This window comes from Callorhinchus milii, unplaced genomic scaffold, assembly GCF_018977255.1.
Source record: "Callorhinchus milii isolate IMCB2004 unplaced genomic scaffold, IMCB_Cmil_1.0 Scaffold20, whole genome shotgun sequence".
NCBI classification, from domain to species: Eukaryota; Metazoa; Chordata; class Chondrichthyes; order Chimaeriformes; family Callorhinchidae; genus Callorhinchus; species Callorhinchus milii.
This window is the reverse complement of record NW_024704761.1, coordinates 470,421-486,427: the sequence shown is the minus strand read 5'-3', so window position 1 is coordinate 486,427 and position 16,007 is coordinate 470,421. Positions and strand designations below refer to the sequence as shown.

Here is a 16,007-nt window from a genome sequence, read left to right as displayed (position 1 = left end):
TACTGTATATTCTGTGAAGCACTTTGAGACATCTAGAAAATATGATAAGGCGCTGTATCAAATGCAAGGATTATTATTATAATTCTAACTCAAAGTACAAAGGGGAGTTTCGGTTTCACAGTGAATACAGGTAAAGTGTCAAAATGGAGTTTTCCCACTTACTTGCGATGCACTGATAATCAGGAGGCTCTATCACCGGGGATTATATCAACAACAGCAACTTGCACTTATATAGCACCCTCGACGCAGGGTAGCATCTCAGAGCGCTTAACAGTGGTGGAGACTGACTCCGAACCAGGGGGAGGGGGAGGTGGCTGTAAGCACGGTCGAAGAGGAAAGTTTTCAGGGCAGTATAACAGCGTGATTTCCTGAGACGCTGTGTATGAGAGAGTAAACAATCATCAGCACATGTTTCTTCATATTGACCAACCCACAATTACCCAATTATCCAATGCTCATTTTCGTGCTGATCCCTTGGTGAGCAATAACTCAAAATTCCTCTTTTACTACCAACCAATCTCACAAAGGGTTGGAGCATGTTTCCTTGGTTTTCTAGCCTGTGGAAACAATTTTTTGGGATCAGAGGCACCAATCCCCTTTGTAGGCCAAGGTTTCAGCATATAATACATTTCTATGTTTGTATGTTTGGTAGCAAGTCAGACTGACAGCATTCAGTCAGGGACTTGCACATTGGCTCTGTGATGTACCCATGTCCCAGGGATAGCTTTGGTTGCCATCTTACTCAGAAAAGAAACTGCTTCCCCTCATAGGAAGGATTACACGGGGGAATTGGAAATCAGTCAATCGAGCCCCAAGACTTTCACTGCTCTAGAGACATGGAAAGGCACAGACATAGAGAGAGAGTCAGACAGATCGACAGATAGATAGACAAGAAACAGTTAAGATAGATAATGGAGATTGTTATGAGAGAAGAGAGATCTATAAGATATAGAGAATCAATAAGGGATAGAAGTATCAATAGGGACAGAGATCGATAAGAGGTAATGTCATCGATAGATCATTAGATAGGCTTTATTATTATAATTATAAGTCAGTGAAACGCCAGAATTTATCCAGCCCTCACAGAGAGAAGAGACTTTATGGCGTGGAATGAGTGAGTTGGTAACTATGTGAAAGTAGAATAAATACAGCTTTCCTCAGGGAGTTTGTCTGATCTGGGGTGAGATTAGGAATGGGAAATCTTCGATCCAGCAGACATACAAACTAGCAGCCTGTTCATTCCTGCTGTAATTCAGAAATTAAAACAAACAGTGCGATTACAGGGCTGGGAACTGCTGTCCACTATGAGCAGTGCAGACAAACCTCAACACTCACTGGCACATTATCATTAATATTCCTCGCATTTGTTATAGCGCCTTATCATGTTGTCGAAATATCTCAAAGCGCTTCACAGAATATACTGTAAATTGAATTGATTTATTTTGTGGGCGAAACGCAGCAGCCAAGCAATCGCACACAGCAGCGTCTCACAGACAGACGTGGATTGAAAGATTGAGTAGTGTAATTTTTTTATAATTGTAACTTTAGGGAAGCTTGTGTGTAAGAGAGCGATTGGATCGGAATGTTTGAAGAAAGGGAGAAAGAGATGGGAAGAAAGGGAGGGACGAAGAAAAGAACACGGTGAAGTTAGTAAGAATCTCTACGAAAGCTCTTAACATGACTGCTGGCTAAATGGAACGGATCCAGCTTGTAACTGGTTTTTAACTGCATCGATGAAATGATAAAACAAACAGTGCTGGGAACAAAATGCTGGAGCTCCCTGTGAAATCTACACCAGTTATTAGAGACTAATTTTCTCAAAACTCAAATCTCCTTTAACCCACAGAGACACCCTAATAAATTCATTGCATTCCTTGACAGACAGGTATTCACTAAAAACTCGCAGCAAATCGAGTGGATATTTACATCCGAGAATCTTTGTTTTCAACTTTTTAAAATAGAATCCTTGCATTTGATATTTGTGACCCAGATATATACTAACAACAACAACTTGCCTAGAATAACTTGTATATAGTGTGCTTCACGTGGAAAGTGTCTGTGATTTTCAGAACTTTCTCTATGTGAAAGGCGGGATAATAATAATAATGATAATAATAATAATCCTGGCATTTGATATAGGGCCTTAACACGTCTTCGAGACGTCTCAAAGTGCTTCACAGGATACACTGTAAAGTGAATGGACTGTCGTGGATTGAGTGACCAAATGATTAATATTTTTTTTTAAAAAAAATTAATTTAAGCAACTATTAATAACACAGATGTATTTGAGGGAAAGCTGGAGAGGTACATGAGGGAGAAAGGAATAGAAGGTTCTGCTTGAAGGCTTAGTTGAGGAAGAGCAGGAGGAGCCTCATGTGGAGCATAAACACCGGCACAGACCAGTTGGGCTGAATGGCCTGTTTCTGTGCTGGAAATTCTAATGTATTCTAACGTATTAGGGATGTAAATACAACTTTCTTGAGATCTTCGCATGGAGTGTGTGAGAATGTGGACTAGAAGACTGTAGATGCAGAATTGATAAGGATGCTTAAAGGGGAGACAGCTAAAGGGAAGCCGGGACATTAAGGGGTATTGAGAAAGCTGGGATTTAGGATTAAAGATCATCTGTGTTAAAATAGCGGAACAGGCTTGAAAGACTGAATGGTCTCCTCTAGGTTCCCAAGCTATTATTGTTCTGCTTCAAAGAGTTTCAACTGTTTTCTCAACTTTCAGAGATTAGTTAATGACTTTATAGTGAAATACTAATGAGTGGCTTGTTGTTGTTTGTTGATGTCTCCCACACCAGGCTCCGTGAACCTCGCCCAGCTCCACTGGCTCCCCATCCCCCAGAGGATAGAGTTCAAAATCCTTGTCTTTGCTTTCAAAGTCCTCCGCGTTCTTGCTCCCACTTCCCTAACTCTGTGACCTGCTGACTCCATATGACCTGTCTTGTTCCTTGCGCACAGCAATGTCCCACGAACAGCCATGGAGCAAGTGACCAATTTTATTTGAGGGATTGTTGGCCAGGACACCGGGAGAGAGAAACTCTCTTCTCTTTTCACATAGAGGGACCTCAATTTAACGACTCACTGGAAGGCCGACACCTCAGACAACGCAACACACGCCCAGCACTGTGGGTTGGAATGGCAGCTTAGTCCGTGTGATTCCAAGTCCCAATATGGGGCTTGAACCCCTCGTTGGGATTTGCAACTACAGGAAAAGGGCAAATAAATGGGACTGAAAGATTTGTTCTTAAAAGAGAATACAGACAGGATGCCTCTGTCTGTGCTGTAAATCTCTACGGTGCTATGGTTTGGGTTTAATCCCCTCCCCCAAAGAGGAGTCAAATTGCACTAAGCATTTCATTCCTTCATGACATTGGACTCTTCTGTCAAACGCTCATTGAGATCTCTAGATATCAGAGACCGGTGGAAAGAGCCCAGTCATTGAAATGGACCAGCAGACACAACAAGAGATCTGGCTGCCTGAGAGGTTTGCTGAAGAGCCACAGACTGGTAAAGGTTATTATGCACACTTTAATACTGGCCACTTGCAGCTAATACGTGACTGACAACAGCACATACAGTTTAGATATTTCCATTAATCTGCAAAATTTCTTAGATTCTGTCATTTTATTTGACAGCGATAATAATAATTCTTGTGTTTGATACAACGCCTTTTCATTATTATTATTATTATTATTATTATTATTATTATTATTATTATTATTATCCATGTTCCCCAATTAAAGTCAGCCCCAGGGTTCATCCAATGCTGTGTTGAGGACGCTGTTGGCTCAGGTTAGCTGCCACATGTGCCTTGTCACTATACTTCAACACACTCCAGAATGTGAAGTGCTCCAAGGTGTTTTGACCCGATAAGGTGTGACATCAGACGGGTGGATTATTAATTGAGTACACCCCAGAAGAGTAAACAAAAAGGATTTTGATGGGATGGGATGTAGGAAAACTCCTGCGTGGTTGTGAGCGGAGAATGTGCTGAGGAGCGAAAGTAAACAAAATAGCATAAAAGTGCTTTCAAAACGAATATTAATGAATTGGAAGAAAGTCTTTGACGGAGTCAAGCTTTTTTTTCCAGCCCCGATATGGTTCCTCGACCTCTTGAAGAATCCAACAGAATAAACATGTTTCAATGAAACCATGTCATCTCTTTCCTGGAACGGAATCTGTCCTCTGCACATAATTCACGAGTCACGATTTGCTTCTTGTTAGCAAGAGTGTGAGTGCAGGAGCAGGTCACAGGCTTGCCCTGCACACTTCCTCACTTTAAGCCGTGGGTCAGGGATTTTAATGATTGGCTCAGTTGGCCCCGAGTAGGAATAATGTGGGTTCAAATACCCCATGTCATGGCTTTGAATCATGTAGTCCAGGCTGATGCTCCAATGCAGTGTTGGATTGACCAAGGTGCTATTCTTCCGGTGAGATGTTAAACCAACGTCCCATCTAAAGACACTAAAGATCCTGTGGCCTACTCGAAAAGAGAAGAGAGTCTCTCCCCCACTGTCCTGGCCAGCGATCCTCCAGATAAAACTGATCACTCACTTCATGGCTGTTTGTGAGACATTGCTGCGTGCAAATTGGCTGCCACTTTCACTATTAAAATACAGTCACTACACTTTACAGTAAATCCTGCGAAACACTTTGAGTTCTCTTCCGAAGTAGATGGAGCTGTGGCAAATGTAAGAATTATGATTAATACTATTATTATTATTAAGTCAGAAGAGAAACTCCTTGCAAACGTTGCTCATTCCACAATCATAATGGTTCGCTAAGATCAATGAGCATCACAGGTTTGACTCCAGTCAAAATGGAATAAGTGGCTGACAAGAAGAAGCCTGTCTTTGCTATGACGATTTCCACCAAGTTTCGGCAGCTCTCAGATGCCACCCTTCCATCACACACCACGTGGCTGCTCTAATCCTACGAAGCACATGCACACACGCTCCTCTGACACTTAAGTGCTTCAAGCGGGTACCCTACATGAAATGCTGTTCGCACACAAGTTGTTGTTGTTGCTGCCAGCCGGAATCAATCAAGTTGGATGAGGTACGAGAGGGCGACTGACACCAAGAGAATTTAAGGAGTCAAACTCCTTCAGGAGAGAAATTGGAGCAAAGTGAAAGATTCGAAGCAGGGATTGTGAAACATTGCTGTTTTTGGAGCAAGCTGGGGACTTACCGGAGTAGGAGTGAGAGAGCGACCTCCCTTTAAGCAATTCAACCAGTCATTTGAAAAACATGCGTTGGATAAGTAAATGGAGTGAGATATCTATCTGCCTTTGTATCTGTACGGATATTGCATGCTCTGTTTAATATAGCCACAAACATTGTTGATAAACAGAGAAGCTAATTGAAAGTTTAGATAAAATGGTTTGAAACGCTTTACAATTGCAATTGAGGCTTCTTGGGAGAAAAGAAGTGGAATTTGGGTCTTCAAAGGGCCTTTTATTTTAAACAACACAAGACATCCATAGCATCCTGACATTAACAAACACAACAGTTATAGCACAATACACCAAACATGGATTATCTATGACAAATACATCAACTGTTTAAAATGACCCTTGTTTGATATCGGAATAAAAACAAATGCTTGTAAATTCAACAGCTCGTTAAAAACTTGCTATAAACTTCTGAGGGTAACTTTAAATGCCTAAATGTGTGGTACTGTTGGAGGAGATATCCTGTGGTTGAGATGTTAACCTGAGGTCCCATTTGCATGTTCAGATGAACATCAAAGATGCAACTAGAAGAGAACAGTTTCTCCCTATCTCCTGGCCAACATGGGACATTGTTGGACATAAATTGGCTGCCTCGTTTCACCCACGAAACACTCAGTCACTCCACTTTCCAGTACATCCTGTGAAGCGCTTTGAGGAGACCTCTTGATGTGAAAGGCGCTGTACTAATTTGGGGGATTATTATTATTATGTTACTACAGTTTAAATCACTGTGTAGTGGTAACTTCATAATGGTTTTCAGTGAATGGTCAGCCAGACCAATAACACTGCCATGTTATATATGAATCAATGTGACTTTTCTTAATATATTTGAGGTTCCTAAAGTAGCTGATTTCTGCAGGAGGTTGACGTTTTGTTCACCAGGTACGTTGTCAGCCATTTCTGAAAAGTCTTATTAACAGTCCCAGTTGCAGGAATGAAAATAGGAATGATTCCTATTATTACTGTTACTATCAGAATGGTTTAGATTGAGGTGGCTATTCCTGGCAAAGAACCCAATGACAAAGCTGAGCACAACAACATAAAATAATATCCGAATGGTGAACATGTACAGGCGTCGGGGTACGGACGGGGAAACAGTGGGTTACAAACAGAACCATTGCATCACTATAGCTGTGGCAACTTTATAACTCACCCTCGCACATCTCAGCTGCTCCATGTCTGTAAATCACGGCTCCCTGTTGTGCATCCTCCCTGTACTTCAATAGAAAAACACTGTTCATAGGGTGAAATAACCCAAATTCTTACAGCTTTCACCTCTTTTGGAGTCCCTGTAGCTCAGTGGTAAGAGCACTCGCCTCGCAAGTGAGAGAACCTGGGTTTGATTCCTGGGCAGGGCAAAACATTGGGCAAGTTTCCTTACTCCACACGCCTCGGTTTACCCAGCAGCAAGTAGGAAACCTGGTTGTTAATTGCTTGGCAGATTGCTTTTCTGGGGGTAATAATCACTTCAAAAAAAAATAATTTGGTCACTCAATTCATGCCTGTTTGTGGATCGCTGCTGTGTGCAATTGGCTGCCACGTTTCACCCACAAAATACAGTCACCACAATTTACAGTATATTCTGTGAAGAGTTTTGAGACGTCTCAACAATGTGATAAGGCGCTATTATCAAATGCAAGGATTACTATTACTAAGAACTGTGGAAAATCCGAGTTAAGTTAAACCTGACTTTTCCACAATTCCACATGATGTTGGAGTTTAAGACAAAACAGACGGAATTTAGGATTGGTGCTGCAGTGCGGTACAAGTTATGAAGGGACTGTTAGACCCCACAGAATAAACCAAGTCTCTCTCCAGATGTGGCCATTGTCATGGTCCATGAAACTTGAACGTCATTGACCCTGAACTAGACTGCTGATGATCCGAGCATTTCACACTTAGTCCCCTCGGTGAAGATCAAGTGTGCAAAAGCTGTTCAGATTTATTGTGCTTCGGGGAGGGGAGGGGGAGGGGAAAGGAGAAAAGAAAAGCAAACTTTTCCCACGCTAAATGGGCAGTTTTATTTTAGGTATGAACAACAATCCTACAACGATACAGCGATTTTAACCTCTTCGATGCAGGTCTCATTCCAACCCGGTCTCCACACTGGCTGCTTTCTCTCTCCCGCAATCTGTTCACTTATGAACTAGTTCCTGGATTCCCACAGCTATTTCAGCCCTAATTTTGAATTGAATTAAAACTATTGCGGATTAAAAAGGCAGATAGACATCTATTGAAAAGCAGGTGCACCACAACGTCTGTGGCAAAATACCGAATTATCACGCTCAGAGCAACAGTGCCAGGCAACGGGATCCAAATAGCAGGATTTCTTAATTTAAAAAAATGTGTAATTGTTGAAATGCTGGAAACGCATTGTTCAGCACATTCCGCGTTAGAAATCCAATTCAATGCGTACACATATCTTATTATGAAACCTGTTAAGGAATATCGCAAACTGGGCCACAATAAAATGGTGGCTCGTGCTAATGGACAGTGCCCGACAGACTCCCTATTAGTGCCCGAGCAGTCTAATGTATGTTTTTTTTAGTGATGTATTAATGAAGAATCTTTAATACACACAAATGTTGACTCCTTCTGATAACTGGATCTACTTTGCATCGAAACTCCTCTCCAAAACAGTCGACTTCCAAACTGGATTGACAGAAATTGTAACAGGATTCCTTACCGAGGAAACCCATGAACAAATATCAAGTGTACAATTCCTGTGTTATTTAGAAACTTAGGAATTCAGTGTTCTGCCACAGTTTCCTTTACCGCAATCTCTATACAGATTATCTACTGTGTCATGCTGATAATCTGTCAGGCCCTTCTTTAATAAACCCTCTCCCCACTGTTTTTTCCCCTGTTTACAAAGTTATTAACAAGTTGATAAAACGAAGATCCTTTGCTCTGCAATATCTTATTGGCGGCAATTATTTGAGTCTTGGTTCGGATTTGGAAAAGCCAAGCTGACCCCTGGCTCAGTCTCAGAACTCTCTGGCTCACCCACCTCACAATAGTTTGAGGGATTCAGTAGAAGCACGGTGGTGTAGCAGAACATCATTTTTCCAAGATCGGGAGAGGTGGGGGTGGGGTTTGGTGGGGGGGGGGGGACGTTTTGGTGGGGGGTTTGGTGGGGAGGAAGGGTTTGACACCTACGGAAAATCCTACCACATTTGCCAACAAATTACAGTCCCTACACATGAGTTATAAAGATGTATGAAATGGCTGTGACATCTCAGGTTGATAGATAGATAGATTCGGGTGAAATTATTTCCACTGGTTGGTGAGTCAAGTGACAAGAGAGCTGAGCTAGACTGCTGAAGATCACCAGCAAAGGAGCAGAGGGGACAGATTAGGAGAATTTTGTTTTGCGCAAAGTTGTGAGGAAGCGGAACTCCTTGCTGGGTGTGGTGGTTGAAGGAGAATTCATGTCAGCTTCCGACAGAGAATGAGAGCGATTTGCCGGGCTCTGGGGAAACTGCAGATATATTGGACTGAGATAACACGGACCCAATGGGCGGAATGGCCTTCTCCTGCGCTGTAACTTTCTAGGCTTCTAAAGAATGTTGGGCTCTGAAAGAGAAAAGAAAATTCTGCTCCACATTGTCAGTCCTCACCTTCGCGAGTCCATAATCCAAAAAGGAAAGATAAGACAGACTGGAGAGTACAGGCCTAGAATGTCACTGTGATTCTAAATAATGTTATTAAAATGCCATTTATCTTCATTGTTCAAATACCAATTCCTGACAAGAGTACGGATATCAAGACACCCTGAACACAGGGCTCATAAACTGAGGTTTACTGTTCGTGTTTTGCAAAGTGCTGTCCTTTTTGCTGGCTACTCCTCATACATTTACTTAGATTTGTAGTGGAACAAGTGATTTTTGGCATTTCAGGCTTCACAGTAACCTCTGTAGCAAATTGTGAAACCTTCAGGAATTGAAGAAATGTATTAAATCTCTGAGACATCTTGCCACGAGCAAAAATAACAACTCCATGGCTCCACTTCAAGGGAGTCTTACTCTTTGTTACTACATCGACTGCAAAATTGGACACTGAGTGAAAGCAAAACGACATCGCAGCACAGAAAACCTGTTCAATTGGTGAAAGCCACAAGACCATTCAGATCCCATTAGTCCCATTCTGTTCCAAAAAACAGCGTGCATTTATATAGTGTCCCTCAGTGTAAGTGGTTAGTGTGTTAGCGAGAGGACCCGAGTTCGATTCCAGGGCAGAACGAAACCTTAGGCAAGTTACTTACTCCACACACACATACGCACGCCTCTGTTTAACCAGCGGTAAGTAGGAACCCGGTTGTTAGTCGATTGGCGGATCGCTTTCGGGGAAAAACTTTTCTCTATCCTGAGACCCTCAGTGGATGGATGAGGAAGCAGCTGGTGGGTGAGTAGGTTGGAGCAAACCAATGACCTGCCTCCAAGGCTCCGAGCACCACCAAGACTGTGTGGCTTTCACTCAATTGTTCGATCTCAACTGAGAATAAGATGGTGTTTTACCAGCAAAACTAATAAAACCCAGAGCTGGACTGTGCTTTGGAGTGAGCTGACAATTTCCAACTGTTGTTCAGTACACATAGGAATACTAATGAAATGTGACGTCTTAAAAATGCCCCCCCCCCCCTCCAACAGCACTCCGGCAAATATATAGCTGTCCTTTCTTCTTGAGCCAAGTGCACACAGCCTTATGTTACCAGTAATTTGGAATAGATTTATAAGTCATGCATTAGCAATAATAAAAAGGAAACCATCTGCATAAATCTGGTTCTAAATGATTTACCTTTCATCTCCACAGATGGATCACAAACATCTGCAGAGATTAAGGAGCACTTTGTTTGTAACATAACTATTTATGATAATGCTGACTACACAGATGTTTCTGCATGTACATGATAAAGAGGGCATCACCTTCCCAATCCAGACTAGCTCTCCATCCCCCACCTCCCTCCCTCCCTCCCCCACCTACATCCCAACCTCCATAGAATATCAAGACTCAAAATAGCTTCCAGCACAACTGTGGAGTTTACAAATGTGCAGAACCAACATGTGGCTAAACTGTTCAGTTTAGGACAATTGGAAGATATTCTGGGTATAAATATTATGCAATAAATACAAGCATCTCACAAATAATAGTTTCCGAAGAAACGATGGGCACTGGGAGTCCAATAACAATGCTCCCGCTTATTGGACTCACTCCAAACCTTGTCAACACTTTGATGAATAATTGCAAACGATGAGGCGAATATTTAGTTCGTGCAGAATAAGAGTTGCATTAGAGAAAACAAACATCGGAGATTTATAATTCTGTAAATGTTTGGATGCAACTTTGCAGACAGAGTTTGGTCAGTTGCAACCCTGGCGTGTGCGGAAACTGTTTGAGTCTCCATCTCCAGCTGCCGAGAGCTCCCAGATAGAGATCTGTTTGTTTCTTGCCATATCCCCCCCCACCCACCCCAACCCGAGACAAGAGAAGAGGGTCACACCCCACTTATCACTCCCTCACCCCACTTATCACTGCCCGAAGCACACAAGTGCAGAGTTGATCGGGTGATTTAAAAGGGATTTTGACAAACACAAGTGAAGAAAGAATATTACAGGGTATAGGGTTAGCACAGGTGGCTGCTTCGCGTGAAAGGCACTGCATAAATACAAGCTGTTGTTCTTCAATGGAGGAACAAACACTATCATGAAGGGTTGAGAAGCCTCCTGCTGTGCGAACTCCAATTGCAAGTTGGGGAAATTACTGGAAGTTAGTCACTTTCTAAATCTGTACAAGGCACTGGCAAACTTCCCGCTGAGTAAGCAGCAAAGACCACCCAACCCATCAGGGCACTAGATTGCAGGCGAGTGAGTCAAATCCCAAATGACACGTACATGGCCCAAATCTCATTGATGAGCAGGGGAACCTGGTGGTGAATGATCAACAGTCCCCTGGAGAACAAGTCTCCCATCTATTCACAGCGCCAGCTGAGTGAACACGAAAGGCCCTGATAGATGGGAACACCATATGATAGCCTGAGTTTGAGGATGTGTGGGAATGGAATCAGACCCACAGCCACAATGCAGCTAAATATTAATTTTCATAACAACAAAATCAAGGGGAACAGGGATCAAATTTGAGGTCAGGAAACATTTATAATAATCCTTGCATTTGATATAGCACCTTATCACTTTGTTGAGACATCTCAAAGCGCTTCACATTGCATTGACTCAAGTGGATTGACTGAGTATTTTTGTGGGCGAACCACATCAGCCGATTGCACACAGTAGTGTCCCACAAACAGTCGTGGATTGAGTGACCACATTTTTTTTAAGGGATTATTACCCCCTGGAAAAGCGATCCGCCAATCGACTGACAACCGGGTTCCTACTTACTGCCAGGTAAACAGAGGCGTGTGAAGTAAAGAAACTTGCCTAAGTTTTCACCCTGCTCGGGAATTGAACCCAGGTCCTCTCGCTTGCGAGGCGAGTGCGCTAACCACTGAGTTACAGGACTCCACATTTCTTCACACAGATGTAAAACAATCTTCCCCACAAAGCTGTCAAGGTGGAATCAATAGGGATGTTTCAATGGAAGCTAGAGAGAGACTTAGTTAGGAGGAGTTTTAAGGTGAATTGGTAAAAGGGCAATTGGTAAAATTATTGAAAGATATAATAAACTGGTGGAACAGGTTCAATGGTCTGAATAGCCTCCTCCTGTTCCTGTTATTCAAAAACAAGTGCCACGTTTTTTCCAGCCATACATTAAACGCACAATCAAACTCTCTCAGTTTAAAGAGATCTATCCCACCTTTCATTCACTCTACGTATAAACATCTTAACTGATTTACAAATTTTCCACAAAAGTTGACTAATGTTGTTCTTAACATTTACTTTGGCCCAAATATTTAGAAAAAGTTTCCAAGTGTTTTGATGAACCATTTTCACAGGCAGATGGTGAGCGATGCTATAGCACAGGTCTAAAGAAGTACAGGGATAAATAAAGATTGCGGCTTGCTTGCCTTTTTTTAAAAAAACATCTTCAACTGAATGAATCAAACACACAGAAAGAGAGACAGAACAAAGCCCTGACCTACGCTATCAAGATGGAAAGAAGAATGCTAGACTGAGCTCTACAGGAAACGTGTGAGATGATGAGCAATTGTCATAACAGTGGTCTTGGACCTCGAGAACATCAAGGTGGCTGGCACGTCACAAGCTGTCCTGTGAAGGTCCTTCCACCACGTTGAAGGTAGATGTCCGCCCAATAGCTGACGAGGAAATTCTGAGGCTTGAAACGTTACCCAGAATCTGAGTTCGTGAACGCACATTCAAACCCACTGTGATTGGCCTCCAGAGAGGCTACTAGCTGCTGCCTGAACACCGCTCCTCCAATTGGTGGAACCGTCGCTCAATGGGAAGGGATGTGAGTTTGAGCTGTGGAAGGTGGCAATGCTCTAGCGCATTTCATGCTCGCAGGGACTTCCTGTACCAGCCATCCACCTGGTGAGGCCTCACACCTGCACTTCTTAGATGTCAAATGGCCAATTCAGGACTATAATCCTGGGCGATGGCATGAATTGGAGCTAAACTAACCCTCGCTTCCTTCCATATGCACAGCTACTTAAGAATTCAATCATTTCCAGAGCACGTGTGTGTGTGTATATATATGTGTGTGTATGTAAGTGTGTGTGTAAGTGTGTGAGTGTGTAAGTGTGTGTGTATATATATGTATATATATGTATGTGTGTATATGTAAGTGTGTGTATATATGTATATGTATATATGTATATGTTTGTGTATATATATGTATGTGTGTATATGTATGTGTATATGTGTATATGTTTGTGTATATATATGGATATATGTGTGGGTAAGGAGAGGGGGGGGTCCCAAGACTTGTTGGAAGCGTCTATGCCTTGATTAATATAAAGCATCTGGCAGATTTCAGCCCCACAAACCTGATTGATAACACGGCTCATGTACAATCTCATTCTATTAGCTTTTCAAACAAGTTGCGTAAATCAGCCCGTCATCCAAATCTTCCCCCAGACAAGCCACAGCAATGTTACTGTCACAAGGCACCCACTAAATTGTACATAAAAGGAAGGAGGATAAATCCTAATTGCCTAATAATTTTGACCGATATAGTGAACAGATGAGGTGTTTTCCCACTTGTGGTCATTTCACCATTTCAAACTTTTGGGAACCAAACAGGCCCCCACCCCACCCCCTCCGCCACCCCAGTGAACAATACTCTCCTCTCATCAACTCTGCAGTGTATCTCTGCTCAGAAGGAACTTTCCACACTGGGCCCCGATCCGGTAAACCACATGTCCTTGCGCTGTTTGCTTGGCTCAGTGGGTGGCATTCTCGCCTCCGGATCAGAAGGTTGTTGGTTTAAACCCTGCCCTGGGAATTGAGCTCCTAGTCTGCCAAGGCTAACCCTCAAGCGTAGATCTTTGCTGGGTTGCATTTGAGATGTTAAACCCTGTTCAAGATGGACGTTAAATATCTCAAGTGTCGGGAAGTCCTCCCAACGTCCTGGCCAATATTTCTCCCTCAAATTCACGACAAAAGATTAATTTGATCTTTCGCTGCTACGCGTGGGACGTTCCTGATGTAGATGAGCTGCCGCGTTTGCCTACAACAGCAACAGTGACCGCCCTTCAAACTAACTCATCCCACTCGTGCTTAAGAGACTTTCTGACATGATAAGGCACTGTGTCAAATACCCTAAAGCTATCAGTTACACTTATAGGATCAGTGTAAATCTTACCCAGGATAATGGTACATTCTATTCACCCCACAAATCAGGGCACTGGAGACTGTAATAATTCATGGCTATTTTACCAACCAGGACTAAACAAGACCACTTGGGCAGATTAAAGTGAACGAGACATGCTGGGAGGGAGGGAGGGAGGGAGGGAGGAAGAGAGGGAGGAAGAGAGGGAGGGAGGGAGGGAGGGAGGGAGGGAGGGAGGGAGGGAGGAAAATGGGTGTTTGGACTCAAAGTTCCACAGAGTGAAATGTGAATTCCTCTCTCGGGTAAAAGTGAAAAACTGTCAAAGGGTGTTTTAAACTTGTTGGGATGTCAAGTCAATATTTATAAATCTGTGCGTCGAGACACGGCTGGTTCCCAGTGCGGCCATTGTAAAGGCAATGCAGACACCATTGAAGGCACTTAAGCATCACAGTACGTCGAAAACTGATGTCTATGCTGACAATGTGGCTTCTCACTATATACAGAGGAATAATGAGGTCTAAGGATTGACAGGCAGCCAGGAACTGAAGGCAGTCACTTAGCAAGAAGGACAGCAGCTTGGTGACTTGCTGTGTAACTCACCCCACCCCTCCCCACACACACAGACACACACACAAATTTTGTCTCATCAATGGTTTTTGACAGAGAATTCCACATTCCAAGAACCTCAAACCTCTCTTTTTTCTCCAGTAAACTCTCTTAATAATAATAATCCTTGCATCTGATACAGCACCTTATTGTGTCTTCGAGACGTCTCAAAGCGCTTCACAGAATATACTGTAAAGTGAATTTACTGTATTTTCGTGGGCGAAACGCGGCAGCCAATTGCGAAGAGTAGCGTCCCACAAACAGTCGTGCATTGAGTGACCACATTTTCTTAAAAATGATTATTATCCCCCAGAAAGCGATCTGCCAACTGACAAACAACCGTGTTCCTACTTACTGCTAGGTTAGCAGAGGTGTGTGGAGTAAGGAAACTTGCCTAAGGTTTCCCTGCCCAAGGAATCGAACCCGGGTCCTCTTGCTACAGGACCTACAGGAAATAGTCCTCTGTAACCTTGAACCTTCTGTGGCCTTGACGTTGTGTGTCATGTGGCACAGGAGACATCAGGGAATGAAGGGAATCAAGCATTCCTTGCAAATAAAAGTATATAAGAGCACAATGATGTGTTCCACATGACTGGCTGCACATGAAGTGTAAAATAGCTCCTCAAGGGTCATCCAAACCTAGTATTCCTCTTACCCGTCAAGGCTGTATAAGCAGCTCGAACTGGACAGGCAGAAAACAGGAGATTAGCGTTCTCAGTTTTGGACAGCTCAGATCAGCGTGAGGTCAGATTGTTCGAGCATCAGTTTGAAGGTGTCCCAAAGGATCAGAGTTCACGTCACCGTGCCCCCAACTTCCCTGGCGGCCCACACAATAAGTCGCAGGCGCAAAGTCACTTCGAGGACACGGTATCTGCTGAGAGCAACGGCAGACAGCCTTAGCTCGTCACTCGGAGTTAGTGAAGCAAGGGGTCAGGCAGCATTCACGGGTGACTGGCTGTAGATACCTATCTCCAGGAGGAATCCACAGCCTCGAGAGATGAAACAGTTCCAAAGATTTGGTGGGAATCCAATAAAGAGGTTTAAAGTTCTTAAAGGGACAAAGCTAATATTTACAGACAGATGGTTAGCCTGCGTGCAACATGACATGAGGAGTGAGAAGTGATCTTGTGAAGTGTTTAACAGAGAGACAGCCAACACATAGCCACATGGCTGTGACTGGGGAAGAGCAGGATATTGGTTAGAAACAGCATTTCAGCTGTGAGATCTTCCTGAGGTGGGGACGAACAGAGCTGGAGATAGTGAAGGAAACTATAGCCACAGTACTCGGAACAAGAGGTGGATGGAAAGGATAGGCATCTATAGTCTAATAATAATTCTTATCATAATTCTCAAAGCACTTCACAAGATTTGCTTTAAAGTGTAGTGACTGTGTATTTTGTAGGTAATTGCAGCAGCTG

At 43.1% G+C, this 16,007-nt stretch overlaps 1 long non-coding RNA gene across 1 annotated transcript in view; it reads right to left on the bottom strand.

The window, feature by feature from the left end:
* LOC121850502 overlaps positions 1-16,007 on the bottom strand; it is a 69,568-nt gene that overhangs the window by 43,258 nt on the left and 10,303 nt on the right. Inside the window, exon 3 of the long non-coding RNA XR_006085623.1 lies at positions 6,395-6,458. This is a non-coding gene — a long non-coding RNA (uncharacterized LOC121850502). The remainder of the gene's footprint in view (positions 1-6,394; positions 6,459-16,007) is intronic.